This window comes from Doryrhamphus excisus, chromosome 15, assembly GCF_030265055.1.
Source record: "Doryrhamphus excisus isolate RoL2022-K1 chromosome 15, RoL_Dexc_1.0, whole genome shotgun sequence".
Lineage (NCBI taxonomy): Eukaryota > Metazoa > Chordata > Actinopteri > Syngnathiformes > Syngnathidae > Doryrhamphus > Doryrhamphus excisus.
Window position 1 is genome coordinate 9,234,704 of NC_080480.1, and position 16,475 is coordinate 9,251,178.

The 16,475-nt window shown below is 40.6% G+C and overlaps 1 protein-coding gene across 3 annotated transcripts in view; it reads right to left on the reverse strand.

Annotated features, from left to right (window-relative positions):
* LOC131103798 (junction plakoglobin-like) overlaps positions 1 to 14,077 on the reverse strand; it is a 116,332-nt gene extending 102,255 nt beyond the window's left edge. For 2 of the 3 annotated variants that reach the window (XM_058050343.1, XM_058050342.1), the window contains exon 1: positions 13,885 to 14,076. The gene's annotated coding sequence lies outside the window, so the exon portion shown is untranslated. Of the gene's footprint in view, positions 1 to 13,884 lie in introns of all 3 variants that reach the window. The other variant, XR_009119684.1, reaches the window with a different exon arrangement.
* Positions 14,078 to 16,475: the final 2,398 nt, after the last annotated feature.

Sequence of the window (16,475 nt, forward strand, 5' to 3'; positions counted from 1 at the left end):
ACAGACGGCAATTAACCTAGCATGTTTTTGGAATGTTGGAGAACATGCAAACACAGAGATGGCCAAGGGTGGAATTGAATTCGGGTCTCCTAGCTGTGAGGCCTCCGTGCTAACCACTTGTCCGCCATGCAGCCCTGGAAAAATAATGTTAAATAATAATTAAACATTTAAATGTTTGCCAAATAGCTTCAGTAAAACAATAAATGTAAACAAAAATACATACAAATGTATGCTATATGCTACTTTTTATTGTAAAGTGCAAAAATAGAGGCATTTCTGTTGTTTAAGGGACCTGAGCTCTTTGAACAAATTATAACAAATGATAAATTATGAAATGCAAATCATAAAACCCAGTAACTGGATTTGTTTCAACATTTGTGTATTACTGTAAATGTGTCCATATAGCAGCACTGGGAGCAAGTTTCCTGTTTCCATGATTTGCAATCTTCACTTTCTTGGAAGTCCATCCATCCATTTTATATACCACTTATCCTCACTAGGGTCGCGGGGGTATGCTGAAGCCTATCCCAGCTGACTTTGGCGAGAGGCAGGGTACACCCTGGAATGGTCGCCAGCCAATCACAGGGCACATAAAGACAAACAACCATTCACACTCACATTCATACCCAGTGATGGGAATAACGGCGTATACTAACGCCTTTACTTTTTTCAGTAACGGGTAATCTAACTAGCAAGCTTTTCGACACCATGTTACTGCACGAGTAGTATATACAGCTGCATAGCGAGAGTGAGGAGGACTCTAGTGAGAAGACAGCATTTGCCAAATGGAAGTACAGACACTACTTTAACCTCGTTGAGGTCAAAGGTAAAAATGTACACGTTGAATGTACATTATGTCCCCGAAAAAAAACTTTGTCCACATCTTGTGTAAGCAACTCAAACCTACAGAAACTCCTGTCGACTGTAATAAATTCAAATCTCTGTAATGGAAGGTGTGGGGGGCATGTAGCAGGGGCGAATAATGCAATAGTTCCTTTTACTGGTAACTAGTTACTTTTGTAGTGGAGTAACTCAGTTACTTTTTTGGAGAAGTAACTAGTAACTATAACTAATGACTTTTTTTTTTAAGTAACATGCCGAACACTGTTCATACTTATGGACAACTTGGAGTCCCCAATTAACTTAACATGCATATTTTTGGAATGCCCACGCACACAGGGACAACATGCAAACTCCACATAGAGATGCCCAAGCGGAGAATCAAACCCAGTTCTTCCCGATCTCCTGACTGTTTGGCCAACACGCTAACCCAAGGGTATCAAACAGAGACAAACACTGCAGCTTTTCTTTCTAGCAGGTTATTTTAATGATCAACAACACCTTCAATGTGAGGGAAGGAGCTCATCAATTAAATCACCTGCTGGAGAAACCGGTTGGAGAGAAAACCTGACCACTGGTCCACTGAGCGGCTCTTTCTTGAAAGTCTCTTCATATGTTCTTTCCATGAGCTTTGAAGACTGTAACCTGTATTAAAGGTGCAGATCATTGTACTGAAGCCATGGTCTTCAACCATCGACAAGGCCTCATGAGGATGCTCTCAGTCAAGACAGCTGTTTTCTGTGATGTGCATGTCTTTCTCATCATGAAGCATGGCATTGTTTGCTGTGTTCTAATCAAATGAGAAAGACAATACAGTTTGAGTATGTATTATACCACAATACAAAACAACAATGCAATAACTACCTTGTTTTATTTGCAGCATTAGATTAAACCAAGTAAGTAGCCTAAAGAGCACACACATTCATGGTATGTGTGTGTGTGTCAAAATGTCATTCACCCTGCCCTTCTTGATGAGTCCAACATATTTCCGTTTCAGTTGCTGTATCATCACCATGGTGCTCCGGTGCCATGTTGTAACACTTTTGCAAAGCTTACATGTTACATGTTGTGAAGTGCGTGAAAACTTCAGTCAAAATGCTTTCTCCGTGTTGGTCATGTTTCATTTGTTAAATTTATTTTTCCTCTGAAAATATCACCTAGGCTCTGATCCCACCTCACTCTGTTCAACTCTGTCTTTTTTGTCAGCCAGCAGTGACAAAGCCCTACAGGTGAACTAAACAGCTCTGTGACATAGTGAGTGACAAATGAATCACGCGACACAATGAATCGATAATTTAATTCATTGACAACACTTTTAATTAGGGATGTCCAGTAATTATCGGTCCGATGTCAGCATAAAAATGCAATGTCGGTTGATATCGGCGTCAGTTTTTTTTCCCAATCATGAAAACAGATATTTTAAAAATGCTGTATACAACATATGTTCATTCCACCACAGGAGGTATGTCATGTTACACATATCGGTATCGGCTGATATTGGTATCAGGAATTGAAAGTTGGACAATATCGGCTTTCGGTTGTCGGTTTTTGGCAAAAAAAAAGCCAATATCGGACATCCCTACTATTAATTATAGATTTTATCAATGTGTTATTGCAGGCTTACAATCAGCTGTTATGTCTTTTTACTACCACACAACTGGCAAAGAATACATACATCTACAGGAATCTATTGACGAATAACACACAGCATTTGAGGACTTAAAAAGGCCATTGAGAAGCAAATAAATAGAACTAAAGTTCTCCAGACTGCCCCTCAAAAGGCTGAAAGCAGAAATTACCATGTTACATCTCGTAAGTGCACAGTTGAAAATGTCACGCAGAAAAAAAGTCAGTTGTCAACAAGGAAAATAAAGACGAGGAACAGATCATATTTCTAAATAAAGTGTAGAGTGGATGAGTTACAGCAAAGCACATGCGTAAATGATTCAATGGATTTATTTATATAGCGCCAAATCATGACACTTTACACATGAAGGTCACAAATGAAAACAGAGAACCAACTGAAACACCACATGAGCAAAAATTTGGTGACGGAGGCAAGGAAAAAGTCCCTCTGGGGGAGAGATATTCAATAAAGAGATGGTAGATCAAGCCAGAAGTCTTAGCCTTAGTCCAAGGAACATAGGGCTGTGTTTGTAATACATATCAGCGTATCAGAGGTCAATTTTAACTATATGCTTTAGTAAAGAGATGGGCTTTGAGGGAAATAAATAAATAGGGAGAGGGTGTCTGCTCCCCAGATTGAGTAGGTTAGATGGTTCCACAACAAAGGAGCCTGATAATGAAATGCTCTACCTCCCATTCTATTTTCTAAAAATTATAGGAGTGCCAAGTTATTGTCAATTCTGGGAGCGAAGCATCGTACTGGGTTGACAGGGCTCTAGGAGCTCTTTGAGATATACTGATGCCGGAGAATTTTAAAATAAATTTTATGGATGAGTTGGATACTCGTTATACATGAGTATCCGTTAAGGATAATGCCGGATACAAGTATGAAATTAGTACATTATGTCATTATCCGTATTCGTGTTTAAAGAAATTGCTCATTATGTATTCACTCTTCGGGCTCTGTGATTGGCCAGTCACACACAGCGACTGCCTCTCCCTCGACGGGGGTAGCCACAGAGTAGCTGAGCGGTGCCTCATTCACGTACACGGTGCAATTGGCAAGTTAAAAACCGTTTGTGTTGCGTTGGTCACAAGTACATTGTCATTAACAAGTACAGTTGTGTGTCATCTAATAATAATAATAATAATTTATGTTACTGTGATGTGGCTCCCTATTAAACCCAGGGCAGTCAGGAGCACAAGGCGCTTCAAAACTGTTTGGAAGAATCAACAATACCGCACCAAAAGGAAATACAAAACAGTGCTGTTTTATAGAACAGAACAAACATCTACATGAATGAGAATTGACAAGCCAAATGGTAAATGGGCTTTAGTGCTTGTCTACCTTGGAGGTACTGTGCTCCACTTTTCTATCCACTATCTAAAGCCACTGCCCATATTCAGTATCTTGCCCAAGGATAATTTCAGATGGTCGCAAGAGGGGACTGAGGATCGAACCCAAAAACCTCAGGTTAGGTGATTACCACGCAACCACCTGATCCATGAGACTTAAAGAAGCTGGAGGAAATTCAACATACTTGGACTACCAACATCTAAACATCCCTCGTTAAATGGCGGACTGGAATATACAATGTACTTGCATTCAATGACATCAAGGAACTGGACAAAATATTCAAGAATATCATATCAATTGGCTTGTAAGGCAAATGAAATGCACACACAAATATAAACAATGGTCTACAGCCCATTGGGCAATCAGGATGCAGAACACAGGATGCAACCAAAAGTGAACCGCAGTGTTGCAAGGGACCACTGTACAGTTATTTTGTCCTTGAAACATTTAAGACAAGCACTACATGATAACGCTTAGTGCGTTAGTGTTTCACAATAGCTGGATCTGCCCTACCTGAAGCTCATCCTCTATTTAGTCAGGCTCAAAAGACCTGAAGGTTCTGAACCATAATTTGTCCCAAATTAACAGTCAGTGGCAGTAGCGCTCACCAAGTCTGCCATGATTAGTAATAGCAAACAGACACGCTGTTTCTATGCTGCATTTGTTGACCGAAGAAGCGTTGTAATGTTTAAAATGATCAAAATACAGCAAAATACTATGATTAAAACTGCGAAGAATTTTTTTTAAACCGGTTCTTGTTGGGTGTTGGTAAAACACGGACTGCGTAATTCCGGTGGTAATTTGCAAACCAATCCTTGCAAATCTTGGAATGGACCAATCAGAATTGATTATTTAGACCGCGGTCCGCAGTCCACGGTCCGCGTTTTACCCACACCTGTTCTTGTTCGCGATCAACCAATCAGCGATCCTTGGACTACGAAAACATCATGGCGTCCCTGCCAACATGGTCTAATTCTTCAACAACTTCTGAAGGAAAACAGCAAAAAGTGATGAAACAGTGCCTCCTAAACAAGTATTTAATTAGCGGCAGCAAATCAAATGATGTCACAGGTGAGTGAATCACATTGCTGTGACAATTTGAAGTGGTCACAATGAAACAAAAATGAAACACCACATTAGATCCAATACCAAGTGCTGATTTTGCACAAGCTACAAAATCTAGCGCTTCCATTTCTCGGTGTATTTTTCTCACCTTTGCTTCACAAATTATTGTTTGACCATTGAGCATTTTTTCTGGATTAAAAACACTTTACTAGTACACAAATGTGTCTATTCAATAATGTTTCATTGTGGTGCACAACTTATAAATATGACTGCTTACTACGACTACGATGTGTAAGGTAGTATGGCATGCCATGTTAACATACATCTCCACAATTTTTTTTTTAAGCACAATGTTTATTCGATCATGAATGTACTTTTATTTATCATGGCAAAGTGCCTAGAAGTCTCTTGACAATCCAGATTTCCATGCAACGTCATGATCTATGTAGGAAAACAACCACTAGAAATGATAATCATTTAATCTTTATTTGAGATTCTCATGTGATGCCACAAAAATTAGATGATATCATTATGGCAGTCTTTTCATTTTACATGAGGCAAGTTCGGGCAAGTAGTTCTCACCTTAAGGATTCCCCATGGGCAAGTAATTTTTGTTTTTAATGTAGAGCCCTGGATATCAAACACAAGCAGACCAATCCCAATCAACGGACATTTCATGGAGAAGCCCACCATATTTTTCACTCCCAATGATAGCTCGGGTGGAAATATAGCGATATAAAACTTTGCCCCACACATACACCATTCTGTCTCTTATCTCAGTCGAGGCAGTCCGTTAATCAGTGTGTGTCCACCCAGTTTTGGCAGAACTCCCTGTGGTATCAAGCTTTGTGGGATTCTATTTTGATGCCAAACTGGAAATTGGCATAAACCTCACATTCTAAGATGAACCTACTTTTTTCACTCATTCAGTTATCCCTATTGGAAATTGGGATTGTCACATTGTCACTCTCAAACAACAGAATGCCAGAAATAATACCTTAGCAGCTTTCCCTGTTTGTACTGGGGTTACCAGTAACATAATTGGAAACCTGAAACTTTAGAATGTGATTAATGATAATGACCATCAAATGCTAAAATGAAAGGAAAGGTATACAAAACTGTGGTGAGATCAGCCATGTTGCTTGGCCTAGAGACAGTGCCACTGAGGAAAAGACAGGAAGCAGAACTGGAGGTAGCAGAGATAAGGATGCTGAGGTTCTCATTGGGAGTGACCAGGATGGACAGGATCAGGAACGAGTACATCAGAGGGACATCACATGTTACAGGCCTTGGAGATAAAGTCAGAGAGGCCAGACTGAGATGGTTGGGACATGTCCAGAGGCGAGATAGTGAATATATTGGTAGAAGGATGCTGCGTTTAGAGCTTCCAGGTAGGAGGCGTAGAGGAAGACCAAAGGTGAGGTTTATGAATGTAGTGAAAGAGGACATGAGGGTAGTTGCAGAAGACAGGGTTGGATGGAGACGATTGATTTGCTGTGGCGACCCCTGAAGGGAAAAGGCGAAAGAGAAAGAAGATAATGACCACCAAAAAAAGTGCTGGTGTGATTAGCCGGCTTGGCTCTATGAAACTTTTTGTTAGGACCTTTGCTCCAAAACTTTCAAAAGATTTTAGTCGAATTCGATCGCCAGGGCCAGAGGCTTTATGACAGTACTGGAGTCACTGAGGGTAAACAGGTCCTCAGTGACACAGCTCTGTAAAGCACGAATATTGGGGAGAGTGCCTCTGGATTCTCTTTTGTTGGCAATGGGATGGCGGGCCCACACTTTAAGAAGGGGGACTGGAGGGTGTGTTCCAACACTAGGGGGGATCACCCTTCTCAACCTTTATGGTAAAGTATTTTCAGGGGTCCAGGAAAAGAGGACCCATTGTAGGGTAAACCATTATACCATTATTGCAAACTGTTGGAGCGTTAACAATGTATTCGACTAAGAAAACACCAATGACAATTATATAATCAATCATTTTGTATTGCTTAAATATATCAATTTGATGGCAAAATGGCTTTTTTCCAACAGTTTTTACAATGTCAGTGCCATATTAAAACAGTAAAAGCTGCCAAAAGGAGAAGTCCTCCGAATCTGAATCACCATCACAGTACAAATTAATTAAGAAATTAATGAATTAATCCATTATACCAATCCATAATCTTGGTCATAAGAAATTACACTGTGTGTTGTTTTTTTTTTAAACTGGAACAGTTTGAGTGTACACACCCAAATCTTTGAAGAAAATTCTATTGCTACAGCATCACTGGTGCAGAAAGTGGACTACTCTGCACCTGTCAAATCATTCTTTTGTATGTGTGTGTGTGTGTGTGTGTTTGTGAGTGCGCAAGAGACCCTGTATCCAGACAACCACTCCCCAAGGCAGTTAAATAATATGCAAATAAATAAACACAGGGTTTTTGCACTCCTTTCGAGAAGTCGTCATCACATTAGACAGCTTATAGAACAAAACAAAACATTGTGGTACTACAGATTTAATTACCATAAAAACCTAGAGTGTTACCACTGGTATGTCAACTCAAAATAATAGCTGGTGAAAATTAAAACAACCAGACGGCGATACAGGCATCCGCCCCCAATACACATGACTCAAGCATCATCTCTCACAGATGTCGAAGCAGATTTGTGGCTGTTTATTTGTGATGCATATCAGAGGTAATGACTGTTCTGTAAATAGCTCATGCTGATCTAAAAATGTGTCGATGTCTGGGAATTCAAAGTAACACTAAAAAAACAAAACAAAGTAACACTAGCTTTTATCCTTTACCAAACTAGCAGTGCTTCATGGAGCTTCAAGGACAGCATATAAAGTAGCTCTAAAACATAGTAGTAAAAGTACACCCTTCACCTTTCAGCAACCATTTTTATTACTGTACATCCTCTCCAGGGACAATACTACAGGAATGAAACTTGGCTATAGTTTTCTTAGGGAGTGTACGGCTTGTACAGCAGTACAGATTTCATTTTTCATCCATTCATTGTTTATTTTACGTGTCCTCATTAGGGCTCATCAGGACACACTTAACTGTGAGGTGTAGTCACTTGTGTTTCCAACGTGCTGCCATAGATTCATTAAAAATGTAATTTTGGTCTGTAAACTCGCATGGTGTGCAGGATACAGTTTGGATCAGCGCAGCCACACTGACAGAGAATAACATCACTTATTAGTTTACTTTTTACACTTCTTTATGCCTCTCAAGTGGCAGTGCACCAAAGAAAAGGAAAGACATCACTTAGGAAGGATTATGGATTCCATGTACTGTTACAAGGTGATCTGGAAGGACAAGAGGAAGTTATAATTCTAGACTAGACTAGTGCTGTGCAATATTGCCATGTACAGACCAGATAAAAATCTTAAGACCAGTTGAAAAATTGCTAGAATATCCAATTTGCTCATGTTGGAACTTAATAAGGTTTTAAGTAGCGCTACAATATGCAAAAGCAAGAAAAAAAATATTTGGAACTTGTAGTTTAACAAATCCATCCATCCATTTTCCTCCGCTTATCCGGGTCGCGGGGGCAGCAGTCTCAGTAGGGAAGCCCAGACTTCCCAGTCTCCAGCCACCTCCTCCAGCTCCACAGGGAGGACACCAAGGCGTTCCCAGGCCAGCTGTGAGACATAATCCCTCCAGCGTGTCCTAGGTCTGCCCCGGGGCCTTTTCCCGGCTGGGCATGTCCGGAACACCTAACCAGGGAGGTGTCCGGGAGGCATCCCGACTACATGCCCGAGCCACCTCAATTGACTCCTCTCGATGTGAAGGAGAAGCGGCTCTACTCTCTCTTAGGGTGAGTCCAGCTACCCTACGGAGAAAACTCACTTCAGCCGCCTGTATCCGCGATCTCATTCTTTCGGTCATAACCCAAAGCTCATGACCATAGGTGAGGGTGGGCACATAGATCTACCGGTAAATTGAGAGCTTTGCCTTCCGGCTCAGCTCTCTTTTCACCACAACGGTCCTGTACAGCGACCGCATTACTGCCGAGGCTGCGCCAATCCGTCTGTCGACCTCACGTTCCCACCTTCCTTCACTCGTGAACAAGACCCAAAGATACTTAAACTCCTCCACCTAGGGCAGGACCTCATTCCCAACCCGGAGGGAGCCCTCCACCCTTTTCCAACTGAGAACCACTGGCCTGTGATTTGGAGGTACTGAGTCTCATCCCAGACGCTTCACACTCAGATGCAAACCGTCCCAGTAAATGCTGAAGGTCACAGCCCAAATAGGCCATAAGCATCACATCATCTGCAAATAGCAGAGATGAGATTCTAAGGCCCCCGAACCGGACTCCCTCAACACCTTAGCAGCACCTAGAAATTCTGTCCATGAAAATTGTGAACAGAATCTGTGACAAAGGGCAGCCTTGGCGGAGGCCAACATTCACCGGAAACAGGCTCGACTTACTCCTGGCAATGCAAACCAGGCTCCTGCCCCGTTTGTATAAGGACCGAATAGCACGTAGTAGCGCGCCACCAATCCCGTACTCCCGGAGCACTCCCCAAAGGATGTCACGAGGGACATGGTCGAATGCCTTTTCCAGGTCCACAAAGCACATGTAGACTGGTTGGGCAAACTCCCATGCACCCTCAAGCACCCTCGTGAGGGTGTAGAGCTGGTCCAGTGTTCCACGACCAGGACGAAAACCACATTGGACCTCTTGTAACAAAGGTTCGACCAACGGTCGTACCCTTCTCTCCAGCATCCTGGAATAGACTTTCCCAGGGAGGCTGAGGAGTGTGATCCCCTATAGTTAGAACACACCGTCTGGTCACCCTTCTTAAAAAGGGGGACCACCACCCCGGTCTGCCAATCTAAAGGTACTGTTCCTGAGTTCCACGCAATGTTGAAGAGAGCCAGCCAAGACAGTCCCTCAACATCCAGAGCCTTGAGGAATTCTGGGCGGAACTCGTCCACCCGCTTTGCCACTGAAGAGAGTTTTGACCACCCCAGATACCTCAGCGTGGGCCGGGCACTGCTTCCCTTTTCTGAGGCGCCAGACGGTTTGCCAGAACCTCTTCGAGGCTGACCGAAAGTCGTGCTCTATGGCCTCACCGAATTCCTCACCCTACCTCTTAGGGTGAGTCCATCCACCATAAAAAGAAACTTCTATTTTATCCGTGATCTCGCTACCTACGAATCACTACCCAGTAGGGTTTGGAGTGCCCGAGCTGTGTTGCCAGGTCCAAGGTGACAGGCCAAACAAAGAGTGATCCTGAAGTTCCTAGCGGAACACTGGGGGTGCTGGCAGACGAGCGCCTGGTGGTCAGGCCTTCACACAGACAAGCCCATAAAAAAGAAAAATGGGACCTCTCCTCGTAGACCCACCACCAGTAGGTGGATCCTATCACAAAAGGATCCCGTGCATTTTGTGTTGGGTGGAGGTTAGGGGTAGGCACCTTAACCTGGGCCAAATCTGGATCTTCCAAAAAGCACCACTGTTGGAACGCTACACACAGTGAGGCAGTATAATGTTATATGATTGTTTTGTTTTTTAACTGGAGCTAAGCCTTTTGTCAAGCTGCAGGGAATTAAGAAAAGTTCCAAATGTCAGTTTTGGCTGAAAAACCTTCAACCATCTGCTAGATATCTGAAGATGGGAAATTTGACCTTTCAATAGAGACACCCAAATCCAAATCAACAAAATAAATGCTTCACCAGATGAACAATGTTTTGGAAGTTGGAAGAAGGCCATACAAGCCGAAATTCAACTGAAAATCTGTGTGGTGACATTTAAAGGTCTGAAGGCGATAACCTCACAATCTGACTGATTTTACACTTTTGTTGCAGGAAAATGCATTTGTTGCTAATGTTGGGAACTACTTCATTATAAAATAAAGTATATATATATTTACTATTCTTGTACAGTGGTGTCATACATATTCAGAATTCAGGACTTGCAACACCGCTAATTTTTCTGTGGTAAAACTTGCCTTTTGTGCTTAAAATCGCCAGAATTATCCTTTTAACTGGTAGAAAACCAATCTCAATTGCCCTAAATTCACAAAGCTTGGATTGCACAGAAAGTCGTCAGGAGAAAACATCAACTTACTTCACAAGGTGTTCTTTATATGCACTGAATCGGCCTGATATTTACACTCATCTCATTACACACATTGCAAACCAACAGGAGTTTTACAACCAAAACACACAATTTCACTGTGTCACTAAGACTATGTGAGTATAGAAACAAAGCCATACACAATAATATGCAGGTAAATGCAAAACAACGCAATTTCATGGTAATCTTCCCAGTATGCTTTTTGGGTTACACATGGTGTCAACAATTATACCAGAATATCAAGAATTCCATCACTTGCCTTATAGTAAGTTGTTTGGGGCAGTCTGTGAAAAGTAGTCTTTGCTGCATGGACTTATCACCCTTAAAAACATTTCACTGGAAATAACCAGCCCACTTTCGACCTGAAGTGGAATATGAGGAGGATTTGCTTATGTAACCAAAACAGCTTTGAAAACTTTGAAATTTGAAAACTGTTTAACACACATAGTACAAAAAACTGTCTTCGGCTAATGTGATATTAAACCCCAAAAAGGGTCATTGAGAATTCTCACAAAAGGTCTGACTGTACTGATTGCTGTCAATTTATAGCCCAATATCTGATATCCAATATTGTCCAATATCAATCAATACCGATATAAGCAGCAGCTCCTCCATCAAACTAATGTCATGTAATGAACACATTATGCTGATTATACCGTTATACCACTAGATACATTTCACAAATAAACAGTGTGCAAAATAAGACAAATATTGTCATATGCAATACAAGCAGTCAAAACAAAAGTAGCAAAATACTGCATGTGACGTCCTCCTTTTTTGGTTAGTGCGGTGGTTTTCAAACTGGGGGGCATGTCCCCTTGCGGGGGCCCGGTGCTATGACAGGATGGTGCCTTGAACATATTTCACTATTAACCCTTTAAGCGCCAGCGTTTTCGAAGAAAATATTCAGTTTTGACATTACCATTTCAAAAGGTTGTAGCTTGAAAATGGTAATAGATAAATGCATACTGTAAATGAGAAAAATCATCATTATGACCCAAAGTTTGTGATAGGAGTATATTCACTCATCTAATTTTCATATTATGATGTCAGCAGGCTCGGAAATGGTCAGCTCCCTTTCTCCGCATTACCCAACAAGCTCATCAAATTGTCAAGAAAAGTTTGGGAACCTGTAGGTTAGTCAATAAAATGTCCATTAATTACAAATGGTAAGTGCAAAAATCCTTCCATTTTTGATGCAATTCATCATTGGCCAATTTAATTCAAAAATGGATGTAGCCTGGCTAGCATTTCCAATGGGAAATATCAACCGCTGCCAAAAAAAAACTCTTTGACAAACTGTAATGCCAGTACTCGTCATTAAGGCAGATTTAGTCACCAATGCCCAACCACGTTATTAATGTAAGATATATTTATGTCACCCTCATTTTAGAGGCAAACCTTCAACCATCCATCCATCTTTTTCCGCTTTTTTCCTGTTAACATGGAAATCATAGGTCCCTACTGAGACTAGCTTGTGAGACAGTAAATATCTAAAAGACACCTTGCTATTATTGGGCTTTTTGTTGTGAAGGCCCTACAGAAGGGCATCAGTGAGATGAAGAGGAAAGGAGATGATGAACTATACCACAAAGTTAGGAGGATTTGTGTTGACCTCTGAGGCATACAAAGTGATCCCTCTGCACGTTGATCACTGCATCACACATTTAAATATTTTACACCTTATAACTTGTAACTAAGTACATCTATTCAAATGTTCAGGGTTTCCCTGCTACCTTTTATTTTGTATTGGTTCCCGTACCAAAATATAAAATACGTACTGTATGTCTACCCTGTACTTTGACATCACAATTGTCTATGTAGAGCTTGTAGATGTTATTTATTTAGGTGTGTGCCCCAAGCATTAAGAGCTATCTCGTGTTCACGGAGGTGGTAATGGATATTTTACACGTGTGCTTTAAACTGACAACCTCCCAAACTCTAAACTATTAACTTCTGTATCAACACTGTTATGTGGTCAAAAATACAGGTAACATGGAACTAACATGCAAACTAACACTTTAGCTGCCATTAACAGAAGCTTGACCTATCTGACGCTGCATGAAAATACAATACAATTAAATGAAATTAACTTGGGGGCGCCGTTGAGGAAAGGGGCATACAGCCATATTACTTTTTATTCATAATTTAGGCTTGTGTGTTGGGGGGTAGTCCACAGTTACAGTCCTATACTTTATACATATAGGAGGGGGCTTTCTGGTATGTGGGCACAAAGACAACAAAAGTAGTCGCACCCTAATAACCCCCCCACCCCAAAAAAAAACATATGGTTTGTGGTCTATACACACTGTCGGCCACAGAACTACACAATCAAACCATATTACAATCATCAGCAGTGCGAGTCTTATTCAGCTCTGTTGTTGCTACAGCCATGTCTCAGCCAACCACTGTGGCAACATCAGCAGACACAAGGACATATTGTGTGTGTGTGTGTGTGTGTGTGTGTGTGTGTGTGTGTGTGTGTGTGTGTGTGTGTGTGTGTGTGTGTGTGTGTGTGTGTGTGTGTGTGTGAAGAGAGCTCAGAGTTAAATACCACTTGTGACAATCACATTTGTCCTAAAGGGCTCTTTCCTCTCCCAGCACATATGCATTTCAGCACATCATCACACAACATCTGTTGGGAATCAGATGCTTCTGCTGCCTGCAGGAAAACATGAACATGCACGCACAAAAAAGGAAAAGCGACACGCAGGGATTTTTTTGCAAGCTAATTACCTAAGGAGAAACATTTGTCTAAGTTTTAGAAAGACAATATGCAATTCTACTAATAGAGCTGAGAGTGCAGTATGACCACACACTGAAGGTTAATTAACCTTCTTTCAAGTAACCGTGCGTTTTATGGAAGCGTATTAATAACCCAGTTTGAAATGACATATGGGGGGCTTGGTTACCGTGTTCGCTGTTGCAGCTTCGTGTCCTTCTCAACTTGTGTCTCTCGCACTAAATCCACAGTCGGTGTGCGCAGCACAGGTGCAGATCCGCTGCAGACGTGTGCTGCTCTATCCGGATAGCCTCTCTCCTGTCAGGCGGTGCACAGCCAGCAGCCAACCGGGCGGATTGAAGGAAGACGGCAGCGGCACAGCTACTAGCGCGTCACTGGAGGAGAAGCGAAAGAGAGGATGTCTCACTCTGATCGTTTTCTACTACCTTAACTCTTGTGTCGCTTTCGTTATTCACTGTCGCCACATATATATGTATGCATATTATCATAATGTGCTGGTGAAAGATCACATCACACTAAAATACGTGTGGCTCAAAGGGGACAAATCGCAGCTCGCATTAAACGTTCCAAAACTGTGAGATTTCTAATTAATAATTAATAGTAGTAGTAGTATCACATCATAGTATTGTAATAAAATAATATTTACAGTAATATAATTATTAATTTATATCTATTTTAATGTGTTTTAAAAGAGAAATGAAATTACATTGACTTTGCAATTTTGATTAAATGTTTTATGGCTATTGCCCTGTGTTTTAGGTATTTTCATTTAATACATTTCATGAAGGAAATTGAGGTGCATTGAGGCAAATATCTAATAATATTTGTTCCTGAATGTTCCTAAATGGGCTTCTTACTCACAAACATTTAGAATTTTGAACCAGTATCATAAATAAACAACATTTTAATCCAATTGCTCATATTTTGTATCTTCCGAACGTTTTGGGGCAAATTTAAGAGCTAAAATGCTAATAATAAAGACAAATAGTAATACAAAAACATGCTTGCTGACTGTATTGTTTTACAGAATGGCACATAGTTCCGAAATTGATACCCTTTAACATAAAATTTGCTTTAATTATCGTTGTAGTTGCACATCAAATTATTTACCACGAAGAGATTTCCCCTATTTATTATAGATATAAATGTTCTATCCGTGATTAAATGTGATTAATTGTGAGTTAACTGTGGACAAGATGCGATGAAATATTTTAACTGATTGACACCCCTAGTTTTTATCTATAGTCAGTAGGGGTGTAACAATTCATCTACTACATTGATGTATCAATTTATATTCCTGTGATCCCCCTACATCTATCTAGTAAGCTCCAGGCACCTCTTAGCAACTCCTAGCAGTTGCAAGTAGTAGGTAAACCTACTGTTAGTAAAACAAGAGGCGATGTTTGTTTCACTTTATTTTGACATTAATATTGTATTAATTTATGTTGAAAAACAAAAGCCGAAGTAGCAGGTAAACCTACTGCTGAAATGTTGGTTGCACTTACTGTACTTTTATTGAAAATGTTTTGAAAATGAATTGAATTTTATTCAAATAAAATGTAAATGCATTTGCTATTAATTGTTGTTTACTTGTTTGTTTTTGTCCATAGTAAATTTTTATTTCCAAGTATTTATTTCACAGGCACACAAGTTAATTTTTGGCTAAAACATTACTGAATCGATTTAATGTTGACATTGACTCGTATCAGCAACCACAAATCGTATTACAAACCAAACTGGTGTTAAAACAAATCTTACACCCCTAATGATAAGTAGGGATGTAAATCTCTTTGTGGTAATGATTTGATCCACAACTAAAAATAAATACATAAAATTTTGTCTCAGGTGATGCTGTATAAATTTTTGAAATATGGACTATTACGTGATTTAAAAAATCCCCGGTTTTTGCATGTCAGTGCTTTCCAGCCATTGACACTCGCCTCCAAATAGCTGTCTTTGGCTATGCCCGCCCTTAATGAGCAGTTTATACCCAAATTTTAGCTCACAATTCAAAGCAAAAAATCAGACTAGAGACAGCTCGTTCATTGGGACACTTGTAGGCCAAGGTAACACTGTATAAATGACAATATAAAAAACAATGGCAGTGCTTTGGTACCTTCCCAAGTCTCTCTGGCAAGTCTACAATGTCTGTGACAATTGTAGTCAGAGTGATAGTAGATACAAAAATTTACTTTGGTCTTCTTTCGAGAGCCACCGAAAAGGGCTTTGAAGCTAAATTTACCAGTCAAACACCACGTTTTTTTGTCATTCCTGCTCAATATCTGTTCCCACGTGTGGCTCCACAGTCACCAACAAAACTCAAACTACTGTGTGGACCGAAAGGTCAAAACAACTGAGGGTCAAACAGGACATACACATTACTTTAGTGAGCCTTCTTCACCAACATAAACCAGCTATGCACATGCTCTCCTGCCTCCTTTGGTCTCTGGCTGAGAAAAGTGGATTAGAACCACTAGCAACATTGCAGCATGGTGTACATGGAGGAAAAATTACTTATTTTAGTGTAGAAAAAAACATCAATTGTCTGTGATAGTAGGATAACAACTAGATAAAGTGGAACTTAGCGTCATGAATTTGTTCCAGGAGGTCTGACACCCCAAAACAGACCCTGACCAAATCAAATCAGTTTTTCAAAAATGTTAAGACAAAATACTTTCTTATATAGTTTTACAATGATAGTTTTACATGCAAAAATGCATATACTTCATAAAGACATGATGTGGCAGCAAGACACAACAC